The sequence below is a fragment of the Oncorhynchus kisutch genome, unplaced genomic scaffold, assembly GCF_002021735.2.
Source record: "Oncorhynchus kisutch isolate 150728-3 unplaced genomic scaffold, Okis_V2 scaffold727, whole genome shotgun sequence".
In the NCBI taxonomy this organism is placed as follows: Eukaryota; Metazoa; Chordata; class Actinopteri; order Salmoniformes; family Salmonidae; genus Oncorhynchus; species Oncorhynchus kisutch.
Window position 1 is genome coordinate 299,157 of NW_022262672.1, and position 25,450 is coordinate 324,606.

The window sequence follows — 25,450 nt, forward strand, 5'->3', positions numbered from 1 at the left end:
AACAGAACACTCTAAACTCTGTAATAGACATTTCCCATGTCAACAGACACAACGTGGTGGACAGAACACTCTAAACTCTGTAATAGACATTTCCCACGTCAACAGACACAACGTGGTGGAACAGAACACTCTAAACTCTGTAATAGACATTTCCCACGTCAACAGACACAACGTGGTGGAACAGAACACTCTAAACTCTGTAATAGACATTTCCCATGTCAACCCCTATACATACTGTATCTACTGACCCTGTATATAGTCCCCCGACCCCTATACATACTGTATCTACTGACCCTGTATATAGTCCCCTGACCCCTATATACATACTGTATCTCTGACCCTGTATATAGTCACCTGACCCCTATATACATACTGTATCTCCTGACCCTGTATATAGTCCCCTGACCCCTATATACATACTGTATCTCCTGACTCTGTATATAGTCACCTGACCCCTATACATACTGTATCTACTGACCCTGTATATAGTCACCTGACCCCTATATACATACAGTATCTACTGACCCTGTATATAGTCCCCTGACCCCTATATACATACTGTATCTCTGACCCTGTATATAGTCACCTGACCCCTATATACATACAGTATCTACTGACCCTGTATATAGTCCCCTGACCCCTATATACATACTGTATCTACTGACCCTGTATATAGTCCCCCGACCCCTATACATACAGTATCTACTGACCCTGTATATAGTCCCCTGACCCCTATATACATACTGTATCTCTGACCCTGTATATAGTCACCTGACCCCTATACATACAGTATCTACTGACCCTGTATATAGTCCCCTGACCCCTATATACATACTGTATCTCTGACCCTGTATATAGTCACCTGCCCCCTATATACATACTGTATCTACTGACCCTGTATATAGTCACCTGACCCCTATATACATACTGTATCTACTGACCCTGTATATAGTCCCCTGACCCCTATACATACTGTATCTCTCTTTCTCTCTCTCTCTCTCTCTCTCTCTCTCTCTCTCAGGAAATGAGCACATAATGAGATCAACATGATGGATTAATACTGTTGGCTCAGAAAGATCCAACTTCCTGTCTGTCATCCTCGGTAAATATGAACCTCTTTCCAAGGGGTGCATTCCAAATGGCACCCTATTCATTATATAGTGCACAACAACAGGCCCTGGTAGTGCACTATATAGTATAGGGAACAGGGTGCTGAGGCAGAATGATCCCAGGCAGAGCACCCTATTCATTATATAGTGCACTACTACAGGCCCTGGTAGTGCACTATAGAGTATAGGGAACAGGGTGCTGAGGCAGAATGATCCCAGGCAGAGCACCCTATTCATTATATAGTGCACTACTACAGGCCCTGGTAGTACACTATAGAGTATAGGGAACAGGGTGCTGAGGCAGAATGATCCCAGGCAGAGCACCCTATTCATTATATAGTGCACTACTACAGGCCCTGGTAGTGCACTATAGAGTATAAGGAACAGGGTGCTGAGGCAGAATGATCCCAGGCAGAGCACCCTATTCATTATATAGTGCACTACTACAGGCCCTGGTAGTACACTATAGAGTATAGGGAACAGGGTGCTGAGGCAGAATGATCCCAGGCAGAGCACCCTATTCATTATATAGTGCACTACTACAGGCCCTGGTAGTGCACTATAGAGTATAGGGAACAGGGTGCTGAGGCAGAATGATCCCAGGAAGAGAGCGCTTTCCCTGATGTGGCAGAATGAGACACGAGTGCTCTTTAAACCTTCCTGACCAAACCCATCCAATCAGATTTGCAAAGCATCTCTAACGCGGCTCAACTGTGTTTAAAGTGCCAGAGGACCACCTTCTAAACGCTTGTCGTAATCTCTAACCCTGTGGTTTCGCTGCTCTTAATGTAGGACAGGATGGAGAAAACAAGCCTGTCGTAATCCTGTTGTGTGCCATTTGATCTGTTTCCACATCAGCCAGTCATAAGCACTAGAACAGTTAGCTGCCATACCATTCAGTATAGTACAGTACAGTACCCAGCAGGTTGCCTAGTTACAGTCTCTCATACCATTCAGTATAGTACAGTACAGTACCCAGCAGGTTGCCTAGTTACAGTCTCATCATACCATTCAGTATAGTACAGTACAGTACCCAGCAGGTTGCCTAGTTACAGTCTCTCATACCATTCAGTATAGTACAGTACAGTACCCAGCAGGTTGCCTAGTTACAGTCTCTCATACCATTCAGTATAGTACAGTACAGTACCCAGCAGGTTGCCTAGTTACAGTCTCTCATACCATTCAGTATAGTACAGTACAGTACCCAGCAGGTTGCCTAGTTACAGTCTCTCATAACATTCAGTATAGTACAGTACAGTACCCAGCAGGTTGCCTATTTACAGTCTCTCATACCATTCAGTGTAGTACAGTACAGTACCCACCAGGTTGCCTAGTTACAGTCTCTCATACCATTCAGTATAGTACAGTACCCAGCAGGTTGCCTAGTTACAGTCTCTCATACCATTCAGTATAGTACAGTACAGTACCCAGCAGGTTGCCTAGTTACAGTCTCTCATACCATTCAGTATAGTACAGTACAGTACCCAGCAGGTTGCCTAGTTACAGTCTCTCATACCATTCAGTATAGTACAGTACAGTACCCAGCAGGTTGCCTAGTTACAGTCTCTCATACCATTCAGTATAGTACAGTACAGTACCCAGCAGGTTGCCTAGTTACAGTCTCTCATACCATTCAGTATAGTACAGTACAGTACCCAGCAGGTTGCCTAGTTACAGTCTCTCATAACATTCAGTATAGTACAGTACAGTACCCAGCAGGTTGCCTAGTTACAGTCTCTCATACCATTCAGTATAGTACAGTACAGTACCCAGCAGGTTGCCTAGTTACAGTCTCTCATACCATTCAGTATAGTACAGTACAGTACCCAGCAGGTTGCCTAGTTACAGTCTCTCATACCATTCAGTATAGTACAGTACAGTACCCAGCAGGTTGCCTAGTTACAGTCTCTCATACCATTCAGTATAGTACAGTACAGTACCCAGCAGGTTGCCTAGTTACAGTCTCTCATACCATTCAGTATAGTACAGTACAGTACCCAGCAGGTTGCCTAGTTACAGTCTCATCATACCATTCAGTATAGTACAGTACAGTACCCACCAGGTTGCCTAGTTACAGTCTCTCATAACATTCAGTATAGTACAGTACAGTACCCAGCAGGTTGCCTAGTTACAGTCTCTCATACCATTCAGTATAGTACAGTACAGTACCCAGCAGGTTGCCTAGTTACAGTCTCTCATACCATTCAGTATAGTACAGTATAGTACCCAGCAGGTTGCCTAGTTACAGTCTCTCATAACATTCAGTATAGTACAGTACCCAGCAGGTTGCCTAGTTACAGTCTCTCATAACATTCAGTATAGTACAGTACCCAGCAGGTTGCCTAGTTACAGTCTCTCATACCATTCAGTATAGTACAGTACAGTACCCAGCAGGTTGCCTAGTTACAGTCTCTCATACCATTCAGTATAGTACAGTACAGTACCCAGCAGGTTGCCTAGTTACAGTCTCTCATAACATTCAGTATAGTACAGTATAGTACCCAGCAGGTTGCCTAGTTACAGTCTCTCATACCATTCAGTATAGTACAGTACAGTACCCAGCAGGTTGCCTAGTTACAGTCTCTCATACCATTCAGTATAGTACAGTACAGTACCCAGCAGGTTGCCTAGTTACAGTCTCATCATACCATTCAGTATAGTACAGTATAGTACCCACCAGGTTGCCTAGTTACAGTCTCTCATACCATTCAGTATAGTACAGTACAGTACCCAGCAGGTTGCCTAGTTACAGTCTCTCATACCATTCAGTATAGTACAGTATAGTACCCAGCAGGTTGCCTAGTTACAGTCTCTCATACCATTTAGTATAGTACAGTACAGTACCCAGCAGGTTGCCTAGTTACAGTCTCTCATACCATTCAGTATAGTACAGTATAGTACCCAGCAGGTTGCCTAGTTACAGTCTCTCATACCATTCAGTATAGTACAGTACAGTACCCAGCAGGTTGCCTGGTTACAGTCTCTCATACCATTCAGTATAGTACCCACCAGGTTGCCTAGTTACAGTCTCTCATACCATTCAGTATAGTACAGTACAGTACCCAGCAGGTTGCCTAGTTACAGTATCTCATACCATTCAGTATAGTACAGTATAGTACCCAGCAGGTTGCCTAGTTACAGTATCTCATACCATTCAGTATAGTACAGTACAGTACCCAGCAGGTTGCCTAGTTACAGTATCTCATACCATTCAGTATAGTACCCACCAGGTTGCCTAGTTACAGTCTCTCATACCATTCAGTATAGTACCCACCAGGTTGCCTAGTTACAGTCTCTCATACCATTCAGTATAGTACCCACCAGGTTGCCTAGTTACAGTCTCTCATACCATTCAGTATAGTACCCACCAGGTTGCCTGGTTACAGTCTCTCATACCATTCAGTATAGTACAGTACAGTACCCACCAGGTTGCCTGGTTACAGTCTCTCATACCATTCAGTATAGTACAGTATAGTACCCAGCAGGTTGCCTAGTTACAGTCTCTCATACCATTCAGTATAGTACAGTATAGTACCCACCAGGTTGCCTAGTTACAGTCTCTCATACCATTCAGTATAGTACAGTATAGGACCCACAAGGTTGCCTAGTTACAGTCTCTCATACCATTCAGTATAGTACAGTACAGTACCCACCAGGTTGCCTAGTTACAGTCTCTCATACCATTCAGTATAGTACAGTATAGTACCCAGCAGGTTGCCTAGTTACAGTCTCTCATACCATTCAGTATAGTACAGTATAGGACCCACCAGGTTGCCTAGTTACAGTCTCTCATACCATTCAGTATAGTACAGTACAGTACCCACCAGGTTGCCTAGTTACAGTCTCTCATACCATTCAGTATAGTACAGTATAGTACCCACCAGGTTGCCTAGTTACAGTCTCTCATACCATTCAGTATAGTACAGTATAGTACCCACCAGGTTGCCGAGTTATGAGAGACACAGAGTCATGAGAGGCAGAGAGTTAACACAGAGACATGAAAACACCTGTAGTTATTAACACAGAGCCATGAAAACACCTGTAGTTATTAACACAGAGACATGAAAACATCTGTAGTTATTAACACAGAGCCATGAAAACACCTGTAGTTATTAACACAGAGCCATGAAAACACCTGTAGTTATTAGAGACATGAAAACACCTGTAGTTATTAGAGACATGAAAACACCTGTAGTTATTAACACAGAGACATGAAAACACCTGTAGTTATTAACACAGAGCCATGAAAACACCTGTAGTTATTAGAGACATGAAAACACCTGTAGTTATTAGAGCCATGAAAACACCTGTAGTTATTAACACAGAGCCATGAAAACACCTGTAGTTATTAACACAGAGCCATGAAAACACCTGTAGTTATTAGAGACATGAAAACACCTGTAGTTATTAGAGACATGAAAACACCTGTAGTTATTAACACAGAGACATGAAAACACCTGTAGTTATTAACACAGAGCCATGAAAACACCTGTAGTTATTAACACAGCGACATGAAAACACCTGTAGTTATTAGAGACATGAAAACACCTGTAGTTATTAGAGCCATGAAAACACCTGTAGTTATTAGAGACATGAAAACACCTGTAGTTATTAGAGACATGAAAACACCTGTAGTTATTAGAGACATGAAAACACCTGTAGTTATTAACACAGAGACATGAAAACACCTGTAGTTATTAACACAGAGCCATGAAAACACCTGTAGTTATTAGAGACATGAAAACACCTGTAGTTATTAGAGACATGAAAACACCTGTAGTTATTAACACAGAGCCATGAAAACACCTGTAGTTATTAACACAGAGCCATGAAAACACCTGTAGTTATTAGAGACATGAAAACACCTGTAGTTATTAGAGACATGAAAACACCTGTAGTTATTAACACAGAGACATGAAAACACCTGTAGTTATTAACACAGAGCCATGAAAACACCTGTAGTTATTAACACAGCGACATGAAAACACCTGTAGTTATTAGAGACATGAAAACACCTGTAGTTATTAGAGCCATGAAAACACCTGTAGTTATTAGAGACATGAAAACACCTGTAGTTATTAGAGCCATGAAAACACCTGTAGTTATTAGAGACATGAAAACACCTGTAGTTAGTAGAGACATGAAAACACCTGTAGTTATTAACACAGAGCCATGAAAACACATGTAGTTATTAGAGACATGAAAACACCTGTAGTTATTAGAGCCATGAAAACACCTGTAGTTATTAACACAGAGCCATGAAAACACCTGTAGTTATTAACACAGAGCCATGAAAACACCTGTAGTTATTAACACAGAGACATGAAAACACCTGTAGTTATTAGAGACATGAAAACACCTGTAGTTATTAGAGACATGAAAACACCTGTAGTTATTAGAGAAATAAACACACCTGTAGTTATTAGAGACATGAAAACACCTGTAGTTATTAACACAGAGACATGAAAACATCTGTAGTTATTAACACAGAGCCATGAAAACACCTGTAGTTATTAACACAGAGCCATGAAAACACCTGTAGTTATTAGAGACATGAAAACACCTGTAGTTATTAGAGACATGAAAACACCTGTAGTTATTAACACAGAGACATGAAAACACCTGTAGTTATTAACACAGAGCCATGAAAACACCTGTAGTTATTAACACAGAGACATGAAAACACCTGTAGTTATTAGAGACATGAAAACACCTGTAGTTTTTAACACAGAGCCATGAAAACACCTGTAGTTATTAGAGACATGAAAACACCTCACACTGTCTGTTGATTAGAGACAGGTTCAACCTTACTGGAGGAGAGGTGTGGTATCTGTCTGTTCATTAGAGACAGGTTCAACCTTACTGGAGGAGAGGTGTGGTATCTATCTGTTGATTAGAGACAGGTTCAACCTTACTGGAGGAGAGGTGTGGTATCTGTCTGTTGATTAGAGACAGGTTCAACCTTACTGGAGGAGACGTGTGGTATCTATCTGTTGATTAGAGACAGGTTCAACCTTACTGGAGGAGAGGTGTGGTATCTATCTGTTGATTAGAGACAGGTTAAACCTTACTGGAGGAGAGGTGTGGTATCTGTCTGTTGATTAGAGACAGGTTCAACCTTACTGGAGGAGAGGTGTGGTATCTGTCTGTTGATTAGAGACAGGTTCAACCTTACTGGAGGAGAGGTGTGGTATCTGTCTGTTGATTAGAGACAGGTTCAACCTTACTGGGGGAGAGGTGTGGTATCTATCTGTTGATTAGAGACAGGTTCAACCTTACTGGAGGAGAGGTGTGGTATCTGTCTGTTGATTAGAGACAGGTTCAACCTTACTGGAGGAGAGGTGTGGTATCTGTCTGTTGATTAGAGACAGGTTCAACCTTACTGGGGGAGAGGTGTGGTATCTGTCTGTTGATTAGAGACAGGTTCAACCTTACTGGAGGAGAGGTGTGGTATCTATCTGTTGATTAGAGACAGGTTCAACCTTACTGGAGGAGAGGTGTGGTATCTGTCCACCTGTCTGCTTTCAACTACAGTCCTCTGAGAAACGCTGATTTCTAAAACAGATGTACTGAAATTAATTATAGGATGTAACTGATCTAAAAAACCACACAATTTGCAATTTGAATCAAGTTGAAGGAAAGGGTACAGTGCTTGATGTTTTAATGGACTCTATATGCAGTCATGTGACTGAGTTGAGTCCGCTGGGCCCAGAAGTCATACTGACTATTTACGGCTGAAAAGAGCAGCGAGCACCGAGGGTGAATCTGAACCAGCAAGACATTGAGGAGGTGAATCTCAGGTCAAGGTGATTTGTCCTGTCAAGTGACTTCCACTCTTCCTCTCTGTCGCTTCCCCTCTCTTCTCTCTTCCTCTCTGTCGCTTCCCCTCTCCTCTCTCTTCCTCTCCTCCTCTCTGTCGCTTCCCCTCTCCTCTCTCTTCCTCTCTGTCGCTTCCCCTCTCCTCTCTCTTCCTCTCTGTCGCTTCCTCTCTCCTCTCTCTTTCTCTATATCGCTTCCCCTCTCCTCTCTCTTCCTCTCTATCGCTTCCCCTGTCCTCCTCTCTGTCGCTTCCCCTCTCCTCTCTCTTCCTCTCTGTCGCTTCCCCTCTCCTCTCTCTCTTCCTCTCTGTCGCTTCCCCTCTACTCTCTCTCTTCCTCTCTCTCTTCCTCTCTCCCCCTCTCTCTTCCTCTCTTTCTTCCTCTGTCTCTTCCCCTCTCCACTTTCGCTTCCTGTCTGTCTCTTCCCCTCTCCACTCCTCTCCTCTCTCTTCCTGTCTCTTACACTCTCTGCCTCTCTCTCTATTCCTCTCTGTCCCTCTCCTCTCTTCCTATCTACTTTCTCTTCCTCTCTCTTCTTATCTTCCTCTGTCCTCTCTCTTCCTCTGTCCTCTCTCTTCCTCTGTCCTCTCTCGCTCCTCTGTCCTCTCTCTCTCCCCTGTCCTCTCTCTTCCCCTGTCTTCTCTCTTCCCCTGTCCTCTCTCTTCCTCTGTCCTCTCTCTCTCCTCTGTCCTCTCTCTTCCTGTCCTCTCTCTTCCTGTCCTCTCTCTTCCTGTGTCCTCTCTCTTCCTCTGCCCTCTATCTTCCTCTATCCTCTCTCTTCCTCTGTCCTCTCTTTCTCCTCTGTCCTCTCTTTCTCCTCTGTCCTCTCTCTTCCTGTGTCCTCTCTCTTCCTCTGCCCTCTATCTTCCTCTCTCTTCTTCTCTTCCTCTATCCTCTATCCTCTCTCTCCTCTGTCCTCTCTCTCCTCTGTCCTCTCTCTTTCTCTTCCTCTATCCTCTCTCTCCTCTGTCCTCTCTCTCTCTCCTCTGTCCTCTCTCTTCCTCTGTCCTCTCTCTCTCCTCTCTGTCTCTTCCTGTTCTCTAGACCTCTAGACCTCTAGACCTCAGTTACCCCGATATCTCTAGACATCAGTTACCCCTATATCTCTATACCTCAGTTACCCCTATATCTTTAGACCTCAGTTACCCCTATATCTCTATACCTCCGTTACCCCTATATCTTTAGACCTCAGTTACCCCTATATCTCTATACCTCAGTTACCCCTATATCTTTAGACCTCAGTTACCCCTATATCTCTAGACCTCAGTTACCCCTATATCTCTATATCCCTGTTACCCTTATATCTCTAGACCTCAGTTACCCCTATATCTCTAGACCTCAGTTACCCCTATATCTCTAGACCTCAGTTACCCCGATATCTCTAGACATCAGTTACCCCTATATCTCTATACCTCAGTTACCCCTATATCTTTAGACCTCAGTTACCCCTATATCTCTATACCTCCGTTACCCCTATATCTCTAGACATCAGTTACCCCTATATCTCTATACCTCTGTTACCGCTATATCTCCAGACCCCAGTTACCCCTATATACTGTATCTAGACCCCAGTTACCCCTATATCTCTAGACCTCAGTTACCCCTATATCTCTATACCTCAGTTACCCCTTTATCTTTAGACCTCAGTTACCCCTATATCTCTATACCTCCGTTACCCCTATATCTTTAGACCTCAGTTACCCCTATATCTCTATACCTCAGTTACCCCTATATCTTTAGACCTCAGTTACCCCTATATCTTTAGACCTCAGTTACCCCTATATCTCTAGACCTCAGTTACCCCTATATCTCTATATCCCTGTTACCCTTATATCTCTAGACCTCAGTTACCCCTATATCTCTAGACCTCAGTTACCCCTATATCTCTAGACCTCAGTTACCCCGATATCTCTAGACATCAGTTACCCCTATATCTCTATACCTCAGTTACCCCTTTATCTTTAGACCTCAGTTACCCCTATATCTCTATACCTCCGTTACCCCTATATCTTTAGACCTCAGTTACCCCTATATCTCTATACCTCAGTTACCCCTATATCTTTAGACCTCAGTTACCCCTATATCTTTAGACCTCAGTTACCCCTATATCTCTAGACCTCAGTTACCCCTATATCTCTATATCCCTGTTACCCTTATATCTCTAGACCTCAGTTACCCCTATATCTCTAGACCTCAGTTACCCCTATATCTCTAGACCTCAGTTACCCCGATATCTCTAGACATCAGTTACCCCTATATCTCTATACCTCAGTTACCCCTATATCTTTAGACCTCAGTTACCCCTATATCTCTATACCTCCGTTACCCCTATATCTCTAGACATCAGTTACCCCTATATCTCTATACCTCTGTTACCCCTATATCTCCAGACCCCAGTTACCCCTATATACTGTATCTAGACCCCAGTTACCCCTATATCTCTATATCTCAGTTACCCCTATATCTCTAGACCTCAGTTACCCCTATATCTCTATACCTCAGTTACCCCTATATCTCTATACCTCAGTTACCCCTATATCTCTAGACCTCAGTTACCCCTATATCTCCAGACCCCAGTTACCCCTATATCTCTATACCTCAGTTACCCCTATATCTCTATACCTCAGTTACCCTTATATCTCTATACCTCAGTTACCCTTATATCTCTAGACCTCAGTTACCCCTATATCTCTAGACCCCAGTTACCCCTATATACTGTATCTAGACCCCAGTTACCCCTATATCTCTAGACCTCAGTTACCCCTATATACTGTATCTAGACCTCAGTTACCCCTATATACTGTATCTAGACCTCAGTTACCCCTATATACTGTATCTAGACCTCAGTTACCCCTATATACTGTATCTAGACCTCAGTTACCCCTATATACTGTATCTAGACCTCAGTTACCCCTATATACTGTATCTAGACCTCAGTTACCCCTATATACTGTATCTAGACCCCAGTTACCCCTATATACTGTATCTAGACCTCAGTTACCCCTATATACTGTATCTAGACCTCAGTTACCCCTATATACTGTATCTAGACCTCAGTTACCCCTATATACTGTATTTGGACCTCAGTTACCCCTATATCTCCAGACCCCAGTTACCCCTATATCTCCATACCTCAGTTACCCCTATATCTCCAGACCCCAGTTACCCCTATATACTGTATCTAGACCCCAGTTACCCCTATATCTCTATACCTCAGTTACCCCTATATCTCTAGACCTCAGTTACCCCTATATCTCCAGACCCCAGTTACCCCTATATCTCTATACCTCAGTTACCCCTATATCTCTATACCTCAGTTACCCTTAGATCTCTATACCTCAGTTACCCTTATATCTCTAGACCTCAGTTACCCCTATATCTCTAGACCCCAGTTACCCCTATATACTGTATCTAGACCCCAGTTACCCCTATATCTCTAGACCTCAGTTACCCCTATATACTGTATCTAGACCTCAGTTACCCCTATATACTGTATCTAGACCTCAGTTACCCCTATATACTGTATCTAGACCTCAGTTACCCCTATATACTGTATCTAGACCTCAGTTACCCCTATATACTGTATCTAGACCTCAGTTACCCCTATATACTGTATCTAGACCCCAGTTACCCCTATATCTCTAGTCCTCAGTTACCCCTATATACTGTATCTAGACCTCAGTTACCCCTATATACTGTATCTAGACCTCAGTTACCCCTATATACTGTATCTAGACCTCAGTTACCCCTATATACTGTATCTAGACCTCAGTTACCCCTATATACTGTATCTAGACCTCAGTTACCCCTATATACTGTATCTAGACCTCAGTTACCCCTATATACTGTATCTAGACCTCAGTTACCCCTATATACTGTATCTAGACCTCAGTTACCTCTATATCTCCAGACCCCAGTTACCCCTATATACTGTATCTAGACCCCAGTTACCCCTATATACTGTATCTAGACCTCAGTTACCCCTATATCTCCAGACCCCAGTTACCCCTATATACTGTATCTAGACCCCAGTTACCCCTATATCTCCATACCTCAGTTACCCCTATATCTCCATACCTCAGTTACCCCTATATCTCCAGACCCCAGTTACCCCTATATACTGTATCTAGACCCCAGTTACCCCTATATCTCTAGTCCTCAGTTACCCCTATATACTGTATCTAGACCTCAGTTACCCCTATATACTGTATCTAGACCTCAGTTACCCCTATATACTGTATCTAGACCTCAGTTACCCCTATATACTGTATCTAGACCTCGGTTACCCCTATATACTGTATCTAGACCTCAGTTACCCCTATATACTGTATCTAGACCTCAGTTACCACTATATACTGTATCTAGACCTCAGTTACCCCTATATCTCCAGACCCCAGTTACCCCTATATACTGTATCTAGACCCCAGTTACCCCTATATACTGTATCTAGACCTCAGTTACCCCTATATCTCCAGACCCCAGTTACCCCTATATACTGTATCTAGACCCCAGTTACCCCTATATCTCCATACCTCAGTTACCCCTATATCTCCATACCTCAGTTACCCCTATATCTCCATACCTCAGTTACCCCTATATCTCCAGACCCCAGTTACCCCTATATACTGTATCTAGACCCCAGTTACCCCTATATCTCTAGACCTCAACAGAGAAAAGGTCAGGCTGTAATCAACAGAGTAAAGGTCAGGGATGTGGCGTTGGGGGAAAGGCTATAACACTAGAATGAAATTAAATACTTGGTCCAACAAAACGTCTGCCAACCACACCCTCCATCTCTCTCTCCCTACCCCCTGTCCCTCTCCCTCCAATCTCTCTACCCCCTGTCCCTCTCCCTCCCTCCAATCTCTCTACCCCCTGTCCCTCTCCCTCCCTCCATCTCTCTCTCCCTACCCCCTGTCCCTCTCCCTCCAATCTCTCTACCCTCTGTCCCTCTCCCTCCCTCCAATCTCTCTACCCCCTGTCCCTCTCCCTCCCTCCATCTCTCTCTCCCTCCCCCTGTCCCTCTCCCTCCAATCTCTCTACCCCCTGTCCCTCTCCCTCCCTCCAATCTCTCTACCCCCTGTCCCTCTCCCTCCCTCCCTCCATCTCTCTCTCCCTACCCCCTGTCCCTCTCCCTCCAATCTCTCTACCCCCTGTCCCTCTCCCTCCCTCCAATCTCTCTACCCCCTGTCCCTCTCCCTCCCTCCATCTCTCTCTCCCTCCCCCTGTCCCACTCCCTCCAATCTCTCTACCCCCTGTCCCTCTCCCTCCCTCCAATCTCTCTACCCCCTGTCCCTCTCCCTCCCTCCATCTCTCTCTCCCTACCCCCTGTCCCTCTCCCTCCAATCTCTCTACCCCCTGTCCCTCTCCCCCCTCCAATCTCTCTACCCCCTGTCCCTCTCCCCCCTCCAATCTCTCTACCCCCTGTCCCTCTCCCTCCCTCCAATCTCTCTACCTCCTGTCCCTCTCCCTCCCTCTCTCTACCTCCTGTCCCTCTCCCTCCCTCTCTCTACCCCCTGTCCCTCTCCCTCCATCTCTCTACCCCCTGTCCCTCTCCCTCCAATCTCTCTACCCCCTGTCCCTCTCCCTCCCTCCAATCTCTCTACCTCCTGTCCCTCTCCCTCCCTCTCTCTACCCCCTGTCCCTCTCCCTCCCTCTCTCTACCCCCTGTCCCTCTCCCTCCCTCCAATCTCTCTACCTCCTGTCCCTCTCCCTCCCTGTCTCTACCCCCTGTCCCTCTCCCTCCCTCTCTCTACCCCCTGTCCCTCTCCCTCCCTCTCTCTACCCCCTGTCCCTCTCCCTCCCTCCAATCTCTCTACCCCCTGTCCCTCTCCCTCCCTCTCTCTACCCCCTGTCCCTCTCCCTCCCTCCAATCTCTCTACCTCCTGTCCCTCTTCCTCCCTCTCTCTACCTCCTGTCCCTCTCCCTCCCTCTCTCTACCCCTGTCCCTCTCCCTCCCTCTCTCTACCTCCTGTCCCTCTCCCTCCCTCTCTCTACCCCCTGTCCCTCTCTCTACCTTCTGTCCCTCTCCCTTCATCTCTCTACCCCCTGTCCCTCTCCCTCCATCTCTCTACCCCCTGTCCCTCTCCCTCTATCTCTCTACCCTCTCTCCCTCTCCCTCCATCTCTCTACCCCCTGTCCCTCTCCCTCCCTCCATCGCTCTCCCTCCATCTCTCTCTCTACCCCCTGTCCCTCTCCCTCCCTCCATCTCTCTACCCCCTGTCCCTGTCCCTCTCCCTCCCCCATCTCTCTACCCCCTGTCCCTCTCCCTCCATCTCTCTCCCTCCCTCCATCTCTCTACCCCCTGTCCCTCTCCCTCCGTCTCTCTCCCTCCCTCCCTCTATCTCTCTACTCCCTGTCTCTCTCCCTCCGTCTCTCTCCCTCCGTCTCTCTCCCTCTATCTCTCTCCCTCTATCTCTCTCCATCCATCTCTCTACCCCTGTCTCTCTCCCTTTATCTCACCCCATCCATCTCTCTACCCCCTGTCCCTCTCCCTCCCTCCATCGCTCTCCCTCCCTCCGTCTCTCTCTCTACCCCCTGTCCCTCTCTCTCCTTCCATCTCTCTACCCCTGTCTCTCTCCCTCTGTCTCTCTCCCTCCGTCTCTCTCCCTCCGTCTCTCTCCCTCCGTCTCTCTCCCTCCGTCTCTCTCCCTCCTGTCCCTCTCCCTCCGTCTCTCTCCCTCTAGCTCTCTCCGCTCAGAGGACCAATGGAGGTGATACAGCACCATTGTATCACTGTGAGACCGCAGCGTCTTTAAGCCCCTCTCCTCTCAGGGGCCAGAGGAAACACCCATTACATAAACTGTCTAAAGACTAAACCCCAAAGCAGCTCAAAACAACAAGCCAATTATACTAATCATTAGTAATGATTGTTGGGGGTCAACAAACGAAGGCGAGTGAGTGGAAAAGCAACACGTGATGTGTTAGTGGAATCTCTTTCAAACTGTACCGAAACACATCATCTCTCCTCAGCACCATTACGTTATATAAGATGAATGTGGATGTCAGTGAAAACAGGACTTACATAACTGTTGTAAGTAAAAAGCCAAATAAGAGGTTTAACCGGGAGATTTCACCACTAAGCCATGTAGCCTAGTGCTATTCATATTATTTCTCATTAAAGGTTGGTATTTATGATCTGATAAACAGATCTATTTTTCTTATAGTAAAGTATTAGCTTACAAATCAACATTTAAACAGTGATTAAAAATGATGTTTGTTTTCTATATTTTTTCCTCTATAATTCCTGATTAAAGTGACAATATGGCACTTCAGAGAGGTAGATTTTGGTGCGGCAGGTAGTCTAGTGGTTAGAGTGTAGAGGAGGCAGGTAGCCTAGTGGTTAGAGTGTAGAGGAGGCAGGTAGTCTAGTGGTTAGAGTGTAGAGGAGGCAGGTAGTCTAGTGGTTACAGTGTAGAGGAGGCAGGTAGCCTAGTGGTTAGAGTGGGGAGGAGGCAGGTAGTCTAGTGGTTAGAGTGTAGGGACGGCAGGTAGTCTAGTGGTTAGAGTGTAGAGGAGGCAGGTAGCCTAGTGGTTAGAGTGTAGGGACGGCAGGTAGTCTAGTGGTTAGAGTGTAGGGACGGCAGGTAGTCTAGTGGTTAGAGTGTAGGGACGGCAGGTAGTCTAGTGGTTAGAGTGTAGGGACGGCAGGTAGTCTAGTGGTTAGAGTGTAGGGACGGCAGGTAGTCTAGTTGGTTAGAGTGTAGGGACGGCAGGTCGCCTAGTGGTTAGAGTGTAGGGACGGCAGGTAGTCTAGTGGTTAGAGTGTAGGGACGGCAGGTCGCCTAGTGGTTAGAGTGTAGGGACGGCAGGTAGTCTAGTGGTTAGAGTGTAGGGACGGCAGGTAGTCTAGTGGTTAGAGTGTAGGGACGGCAGGTAGTCTAGTGGTTAGAGTGTAGGGACGGCAGGTCGCCTAGTGGTTAGAGTGTAGGGACGGCAGGTAGTCTAGTGGTTAGAGTGTAGGGACGGCAGGTAGTCTAGTGGTTAGAGTGTAGGGACGGCAGGTCGCCTAGTGGTTAGAGTGTAGGGACGGCAGGTCGCCTAGTGGTTATAGTGTAGAGGAGGCAGGTAGTCTAGTGGTTAGAGTGTAGGGACGGCAGGTAGTCTAGTGGTTAGAGTGTAGAGGAGGCAGGTCGCCTAGTGGTTAGAGTGTAGGGACGGCAGGTCGCCTAGTGGTTAGAGTGTAGGGACGGCAGGTAGTCTAGTGGTTAGAGTGTAGGGACGGCAGGTCGCCTAGTGGTTAGAGTGTAGGGACGGCAGGTCGCCTAGTGGTTAGAATGTAGGGACGGCAGGTCGCCTAGTGGTTAGAGTGTGGGGACGGCAGGTCGCCTAGTGGTTAGAGTGTAGAGGAGGCAGGTAGTCTAGTGGTTAGAGTGTAGGGACGGCAGGTCGCCTAGTGGTTAGAGTGTAGGGACGGCAGGTCGCCTAGTGGATAGAGTGTAGAGGAGGCAGGTAGTCTAGTGGTTAGAGTGTAGGGACGGCAGGTCGCCTAGTGGTTAGAGTGTAGGGACGGCAGGTCGCCTAGTGGTTAGAGTGTAGAGGAGGCAGGTCGCCTAGTGGTTAGAGTGTAGGGACGGCAGGTCGCCTAGTGGATAGAGTGTAGGGACGGCAGGTCGCCTAGTGGTTAGAGTGTAGGGACGGCAGGTCGCCTAGTGGTTAGAGTGTAGAGGAGGCAGGTCGCCTAGTGGTTAGAGTGTAGGGACGGCAGGTCGCCTAGTGGATAGAGTGTAGAGGAGGCAGGTAGTCTAGTGGTTAGAGTGTAGGGACGGCAGGTCGCCTAGTGGTTAGAGTGTAGGGACGGCAGGTCGCCTAGTGGTTAGAGTGTAGAGGAGGCAGGTAGCCTAGTGGTTAGAGTGTAGAGGAGGCAGGTAGCCTAGTGGTTAGAGTGTAGGGGAGGCAGGTCGCCTAGTGGTTAGAGTGTAGGGACGGCAGGTCGCCTAGTGGTTAGAGTGTAGAGGAGGCAGGTAGCCTAGTGGTTAGAGTGTAGGGGAGGCAGGTCGCCTAGTGGTTAGAGTGTAGAGGAGGCAGGTCGCCTAGTGGTTAGAGTGTAGAGGAGGCAGGTAGCCTAGTGGTTAGAGTGTAGAGGAGGCAGGTAGCCTAGTGGTTAGAGTGTAGGGACGGCAGGTCGCCTAGTGGTTAGAGTGTAGAGGAGGCAGGTTGCCTAGTGGTTAGAGTGTAGAGGAGGCAGGTAGCCTAGTGGTTAGAGTGTAGGGACGGCAGGTCGCCTAGTGGTTAGAGTGTAGAGGAGGCAGGTCGCCTAGTGGTTAGAGTGTAGGGACGGCAGGTCGCCTAGTGGTTAGAGTGTAGGGGAGGCAGGTAGCCTAGTGGTTAGAGTGTAGAGGAGGCAGGTAGCCTAGTGGTTAGAGTGTAGAGGAGGCAGGTCGCCTAGTGGTTAGAGTGTAGGGACGGCAGGTCGCCTAGTGGTTAGAGTGTAGGGACGGCAGGTCGCCTAGAGGTTAGAGTGTAGGGACGGCAGGTCGCCTAGTGGTTAGAGCGGTGGGCCAAAGACCGAAAGGTTGCTAGATCGAATCCCCGAGCTGACAAGGTCGTTCTGCCCCTTAACAAGGCAGTTAACCCGCTGGTTAACCCGCTGGTTAACCTGGTAGACCGTCATTGTAAATAATAATTTGTTCTTAACTGACTTGTCTTGTTAAATAAAGTTTTAAATTAAGGTCAAATAAAACATTTATGTTCTATGTGATGTATGTCTATGTGATGTATGTCTATGTGATGTATGTCTATGTGATGTAGGTCTATGTGCTGTATGTCTATGTGCTGTATGTCTATGTGCTGTATGTCTATGTGCTGTGTGTCTATGTGCTGTATGTCTATGTGCCGTATGTCTATGTGATGTATGTCTATGTGCTGTATGTCTATGTGCTGTATGTCTGTGTGATGTATGTCTATGTGCTGTATGTCTATGTGCTGTATGTCTATGTGCTGTATGTCTATGTGCTGTATGTCTGTGTGATGTATGCCTATGTGCTGTATGTCTATGTGCTGTATGTCTATGTGCTGTATGTCTATGTGATGTATGTCTATGTGCTGTATGTCTATGTGCTGTATGTCTATGTGCTGTATGCCTGTGTGATGTATGTCTATGTGCTGTATGTCTATGTGCTGTATGTCTATGTGCTGTATGTCTATGTGCCGTATGTCTATGTGCTGTATGTCTATGTGCTGTATGTCTATGTGCTGTATGTCTATGTGCTGTATGTCTATGTGCTGTATGTCTGTGTGATGTATGTCTATGTGCTGTATGTCTATGTGCTGTATGTCTATGTGCTGTATGTCTATGTGCTGTATGTCTATGTGCTGTATGTCTATGTGCTGTATGTCTATGTGCTGTATGTCTATGTGCTGCATGTCTATGTGCTGTATGTCTATGTGCTGTATGTCTATGTGCTGCATGTCTATGTGCTGTATGTCTATGTGCTGTATGTCTATGTGCTGTATGTCTATGTGCTGTATGTCTGTGTATACAATGTTTTGGTTTATGGCTAATATATTTATATTCTATATTTTCACAGCGGGTTTAGATGGTACAATGATTCTAACTACACTCGCTTGTTTTGTCACATAAACTGAAAAGAGGCGAACTATTAGAGTTTTACAACCGGGGAAACGGAGGAGTGATTTCTGCATAGTGTCTCTAACAGACCGTTTCATTCAGAAGGATGGTTTAATCTTCACACAACATCAACTATAAGACAACACTGCTCAGAGAGGACCAAGGGGAACTAGATAATAATCATTGTAAAGATGTTACGACACGTGAGACTTCTTTATAGTTCAAAAGGCAGGACAGTAAAGGAGAATAACAGAAGCAGGGCATTGTAAAGGAGAATAACAGAAGCAGGGCATTGTAAAGGAGAATAACAGAAGCAGGGCATTGTAAAGGAGAATAACAGAAGCAGGGAATTGTAAAGGAGAATAACAGAAGCAGGGCATTGTAAAGGAGAATAACAGAAGCAGGGCATTGTAAAGGAGAATAACAGCAGCAGGGCATTGTAAAGGAGAATAACAGAAGCAGGGCATTGTAAAGGAGAATAACAGAAGCAGGGCATTGTAAAGGAGAATAACAGAAGCAGGGCATTGTAAAGGAGAATAACAGAAGCAGGGCATTGTAAAGGAGAATAACAGAAGCAGGGAATTGTAAAGGAGAATAACAGAAGCAGGGCATTGTAAAGGAGAATAACAGAAGCAGGGCATTGTAAAGGAGAATAACAGAAGCAGGGCATTGTAAAGGAGAATAACAGAAGCAGGGCATTGTAAACGAGAATAACAGAAGCAGGGCATTGTAAAGGAGAATAACAGAAGCAGGGAATTGTAAAGGAGAATAACAGAAGCAGGGCATTGTAAAGGAGAATAACAGAAGCAGGGCATTGTAAAGGAGAATAACAGAAGCAGGGCATTGTAAAGGAGAATAACAGAAGCAGGGCATTGTAAAGGAGAATAACAGAAGCAGGGTATTGTAAAGGAGAATAACAGAAGCAGGGCATTGTAAAGGAGAATAACAGAAGCAGGGCATTGTAAAGGAGAATAACAGAAGCAGGGCATTGTAAAGGAGAATAACAGAAGCAGGGCATTGTAAAGGAGAATAACAGAAGCAGGGCATTGTAAAGGAGAATAACAGAAGCAGGGCATTGTAAAGGAGAATAACAGAAGCAGGGTATTGTAAAGGAGAATAACAGAAGCATGGCATTGTAAAGGAGAATAACAGAAGCAGGGCATTGTAAAGGAGAATAACAGAAGCAGGGCATTGTAAAGGAGAATAACAGAAGCAGGGCATTGTAAAGAAGAATAACAGAAGCAGGGCATTGTAAAGGAGAATAACAGAAGCAGGGCATTGTAAAGACAAGCACATTTCACACTGCTGGTTCTTCACACTATTGATGTTCACACTAGTGGCCTTCAACACCATACATCCATTACAACAACACAGGTCTCGGACTATGCAGCCGTTAAGCAGGGCTCATACTGACATTGACGAGGCAAATTCGAGGACTTTCAGGGACATTTTCAACCACTTAATTGTAATTTTCAAGGACCTCAATGTTATACATTTGTTTGATTTATATACTGGACATATAGATCCTAATATAGAACATGTAAAATGTCAAAAGGTATTAAATTACCACTTCAAATGATGTTTTAGGCCTTGCTATTAATATTCAGAGGACTATTACATTATGACATGTGTTTTAGGCCTTGCTATTAATATTCAGAGGACTATTACATTATGACATGTGTTTTAGGCCTTGCTATTAATATTCAGAGGACTATTACATTATGACATGTGTTTTAGGCCTTGCTATTGATATTCAGAAGATTATTACATTATAACATGTGTTTTAGGCCTTGCTATTGATATTCAGAGGACTATTACATTATGACATGTGTTTTAGGCCTTGCTATTGATATTCAGAAGATTATTACATTATAACATGTGTTTTAGGCCTTGCTATTGATATTCAGAGGAATATTACATTATGAAATGTGTTTTAGGCTTTGCTATTGATATTCATAGGATTATTACATTATGACATGTGTTTTAGGCCTTGCTGTTGATATTCAGATGATTATTACATTGTAACATGTTTATAAGGCCTTGCTATTGATAGTCAGATGATTATTACATTGTAACATGTTTATAAGGCCTTGCTATTGATAGTCAGATGATTATTTCATTATAACATGTGTGAGAATAATGAGGACATTGCCTGACTAAGCAGAGTGTATGGTGATGTTTCCGTGTCCTACGTGGCCCGACGCAGACACACATAATAAAACCATGAATAGCGGTAGCACTAATCTCTCCATGAGTAGCGGGAGCACTAATCTCTCCATGAATAGCGGTAGCACTAATCTCCCCATCAATAGCGGGAGCACTAACCTCTCATGAATAGCGGTAGCACTAATCTCGCCATGAATAGCAGTAGCACTAATCTCTCCATGAATAGCGGTAGCACTAATCTCTCCATGAATAGCGGTAGCACTAATCTCCCCATGAATAGCAGTAGCACTAATCTCCCCATGAATAGCGGTAGCACTAATCTCCCCATGAATAGCGGTAGCACTAATCTCTCCATGAATAGCGGTAGCACTAATCTCCCCATGAATAGCGGTAGCACTAATCTCCCCATGAATAGCGGTAGCACTAATCTCCCCATGAATAGCGGTAGCACTAATCTCTCCATGAATAGCGGTAGCACTAATCTCCCCATGAATAGCGGTAGCACTAATCTCCCCATGAATAGCGGTAGCACTAATCTCCCCATGAATAGCGGTAGCACTAATCTCTCCATGAATAGCGGTAGCACTAATCTCTCCATGAATAGCAGTAGCACTAATCTCTCCATGAATAGCGGTAGCACTAATCTCTCCATGAATAGCAGTAGCACTAATCTCTCCATGAATAGCGGTAGCACTAATCTCTCCATGAATAGCGGTAGCACTAATCTCTCCATGAATAGCGGTAGCACTAATCTCTCCATGAATAGCGGTAGCACTAACCCACCATGAATAGTGGTAGCACTAATCTCTCCATGAATAGCGGTAGCACTAATCTCTCCATGAATAGCGGTAGCACTAACCCACCATGAATAGTGGTAGCACTAATCTCTCCATGAATAGCGGTAGCACTAATCTCTCCATGAATAGTGGTAGCACTAATCTCGCTGGGAGGGTCGTCAGCGACATGAACACAACTGGGCCTGGGTGTGTCCCGGGATAAATGCACCTCTTCCCCCAGTCATTGAGGAGACTCTCTCCATGCAGACACTGATTTTGGTTGTGGCTTTTTTGTGTGGCTGTTTTTGTTGGTTTGCATTGGCACCTTTCAACACCCCTCATTGTCACATTTATGCAGACAACCCACTCACTTACACTACTGACTACTGACTACTGCAGGCAACCCACTCACTTACACTACTGACTACTGACTACACACACACCAGTGTTAATTACATTTAGTTTACTTTAGTTAATAAATATATGTTATTGTTCCTTACCTCCACATTGTCTCCCTTGTTGTCACTTTGAGCCGGTTCGTGTTAATTACATTTAGTTTACTTTAGTTAATAAATATATGTTATTGTTCCTTACCTCCACATTGTCTCCCTTGTTGTCACTTTGAGCCGGTTCGTGGCGCCACCGTCTCACAACATATTAAAATAAAGGAAATGACATCAGATATTATAACAAGGACTTGTCACGAAACGGAGGAAACATTTCCCAGGTAAACCTATTCCAGGAGACGACTGTTCAGCTCCAAATTCAACTACTTCAAGCCCCCTTGTAAATTGTACAACATTGCAAGTGTAACACGGAAACCAAAATGGATTTGTGATGTCATTACCAGGTCATGTTGTGAGGAAGCCCACTGGGCTATGTGATTGGTTGTCATTATATCCAGAGGAACTAATAGGAAGGAAAAGCATTGTCTGTTGAGTAATAGTCTATCCTAAACAATGGCGCACAGTAGACTCACTCGGTGGACCAATCCGAGGCACAATGAAGTCACTACCTTGATGCTTTCTCTGTTAAATCTAACGAGACCCTGCTGTAACTCAAGCAGACAACAACAGATCAACATGAATTCACTGGGGATATCAGCTCCAACGCGGCTCTTCACCGGCTGTTGAATGATATAACAACATATTCTGGATATTCCTCACAGACACTTTTCCAGCACTTGGGCTGTTGTTGTCCTTCCATACACCATCACAACCAGCTGTTGTTGTCCTTCCATACACCATCACAACCAGCTGTTGTTGTCATTCCATACACCATCACAACCAGCTGTTGTTGTCATTCCATACACCATCACAACCAGCTGTTGTTGTCCTTCCATACACCATCACAACCAGCTGTTGTTGTCATTCCATACACCATCACAACCAGCTGTTGTTGTCATTCCATACACCATCACAACCAGCTGTTGTTGTCATTCCATACACCATCACAACCAGCTGTTGTTGTCCTTCCATACACCATCACAACCAGCTGTTGTTGTCATTCCATACACCATCACAACCAGCTGTTGTTGTCCTTCCATACACCATCACAACCAGCTGTTGTTGTCCTTCCATACACCATCACAACCAGCTGTTGTCATTACATACACCATCACAACCAGCTGTTGTTGTCATTCCATACACCATCACAACCAGCTGTTGTTGTCCTTCCATACACCATCACAACAACTGTTCATCACTTGACTGTCATTCATAAAATACCTTCCTGGATCAGAGGATGATGTGTGAAAATATCAGGCTGTAATTAAACAGCTCGACACCAAATGCTCATCCAGGTATTAAATAAGTGAAGAACCAGTCGTCAAGAGGTTTAAACACAGGTTTTAAATCAACTCGTGAATTGTATGTAATATAGCTTTGTTCCCCCTCATACCTTAATGTAATCAAATTAAAACAAACAGGCAGATTATTATCAATGACTGATCAACAGCTGTAACAAATTGTCCGGCGTAGTTTGAGGAAAGACCCTGATACAGTGTGAATATACATCTATATGTGTATATAGAGTTGAAGTCAGGAAGTTTACATACACCTTAGCCAAATACATGTAAACTAAATTTTTCACAATTCCTGACATTTAATCCTGGTAAAAATGTCCTCTCTTAGGTCAGTTAGGATCACCACTTTATTTTAAGAATGTGAAATAATAGTAGAATAATAGTATAGAGAATGATTTATTTCAGTTTTTATTTCTTTCATCACATTCCCAGTGGGTCTGTCACGTCTTGACCTTAGTATTCTTTCTTATCTTTATTATTTTGGTTAGGTCAGGGTGTGACAAGGGGGATTTATGTGTTTTGGTCTTGTCTAGGGGTTATGTATGTCTATGGGTGTCTACTAGTCTAGGTGTTTATGTATGTCTATGGTTGCCTAGATTGGTTCTCAATTAGAGGCAGCTGTTTATCGTTGTCTCTGATTGGGAACCATATTTAGGCAGCCATATTCCTTGGGTAATTTAGTGGGTTATTGTCTATGTTTAGTTGCCTGTGTCTGCACTTGTTTATATATAGCGTCACGGTCGTATTGTTTACCTACACTTAATTAGTATTTGGTAGCATCGCCTTTAAATTGTTTAACTTGGATCAAACTTTTCGGGTAGCCTTCCACAAGCTTCCCACAATAAGTTGGGTGAATTTTGTCCCGTTCCTCCTGACAGAGCTGGTGTAACTGAGTCAGGTTTGTAGGCCTCCTTGCTCGCACACGCTTTTTCAGTTCTGCCCACAAACGTTCTATAGGATTGAGGTCAGGGCTTTGTGATGGCCACTCCAATACCTTGACTATGTTGTCCTTAAGCCATTTTGCCACAGCTTTGGAAATATGCTTGGGGTCATTGTCCATTTGGAAGCCCCATTTGCGACCAATCTTTAACTTCCTGACTGATGTCTTGAGATGTTGCTTCAATATATCCACATAATTTCCCTGCCTCATGATGTCATCTATTTTGTGAAGTGCACCAGTCCCTCCTGCAGCAAAGCACCCCCACAACATGATGCTGCCACCCCTGTGCTTCACGGTTGGGATGGTGTTCTTCAGTTAGAAAGCCTCCCCCTTTTCCCTCCAAACATAACAATGGCCATTATGGCCAAACAGTTCTATTTTTGTTTCATCAGACCAGAGGACATTTCTCCAAAAAGTACGATCTTTGTCTCCATGTGCAGTTGCAAACCGTAGTCTGTCTTTTTTATGGCGGTTTTGGAGCAGTTGCTTCTTCCTTGCTGAGCGGCCTTTCAAGTTATGTCGATAGAGGATTCATTTTACTGTGGATATAGATACTTTTGTACCTGTGTCCTCCAGCATCTTCACAAGGTCCTCTGCTGTTGTTCTGGAATTGATTTGCACATTTCGCACCAAAGTACGTTCATCTCTATGAGACAGAACACGTCTCCTTCCTGAGCGGTATGACGGCTGCGTGGTCCCATGGTGTTTATGCTTGCGTACTATTGTTTGTAGAGATGAACGTGGTACCTTCAGGCATTTGGAAATTGCTCCCAAGGATGAACCAGACTTATGGAGGTCTACAATTTCTTCTGAGGTCTTGGCTGATTTCTTTTGATTTTCCAATGATGTCAAGCAAAGAGGCACTGAGTTTGAATTTGGCCTTGAAATACATCCACAGGTACACCTCCAATTGACTCAAATTATGTCAATAAGCCTATCAGAAGTTTCTAAAGCCCTGACATCATTTTCTGGGATTTTCCAAGCTGTTTAAAAGGCACAGCCAACTTAGTGTATGTAAACTTCTGACCCACTGAAATTGTGATAGAGTGAATTATAAGTGAAATAATCTGTCTGTAAACAATTGTTGGAAAAAATGACTTGTGTCGTGGAAAAAGTAGATGTCCTAACCGACTTGCCATAACTATAGTTTGTTAACAAGAAATGTGTGGAGTGGTTGAAACTTTAGTTTTAATGACTCCAACCTAAGTGTATGTTACATTCTGACTTCAACTGTACATATTATCCTTACTAGCCTGTCTGCCCCATG

General features: G+C 44.7%; 1 protein-coding gene across 1 annotated transcript in view; it reads right to left on the reverse strand.

The window, feature by feature from the left end:
- The window catches only part of LOC109885592 (glypican-6-like), a 434,345-nt gene that overhangs the window by 154,067 nt on the left and 254,828 nt on the right, over positions 1-25,450 (reverse strand). The gene's annotated exons all lie outside the window — the stretch shown is intronic.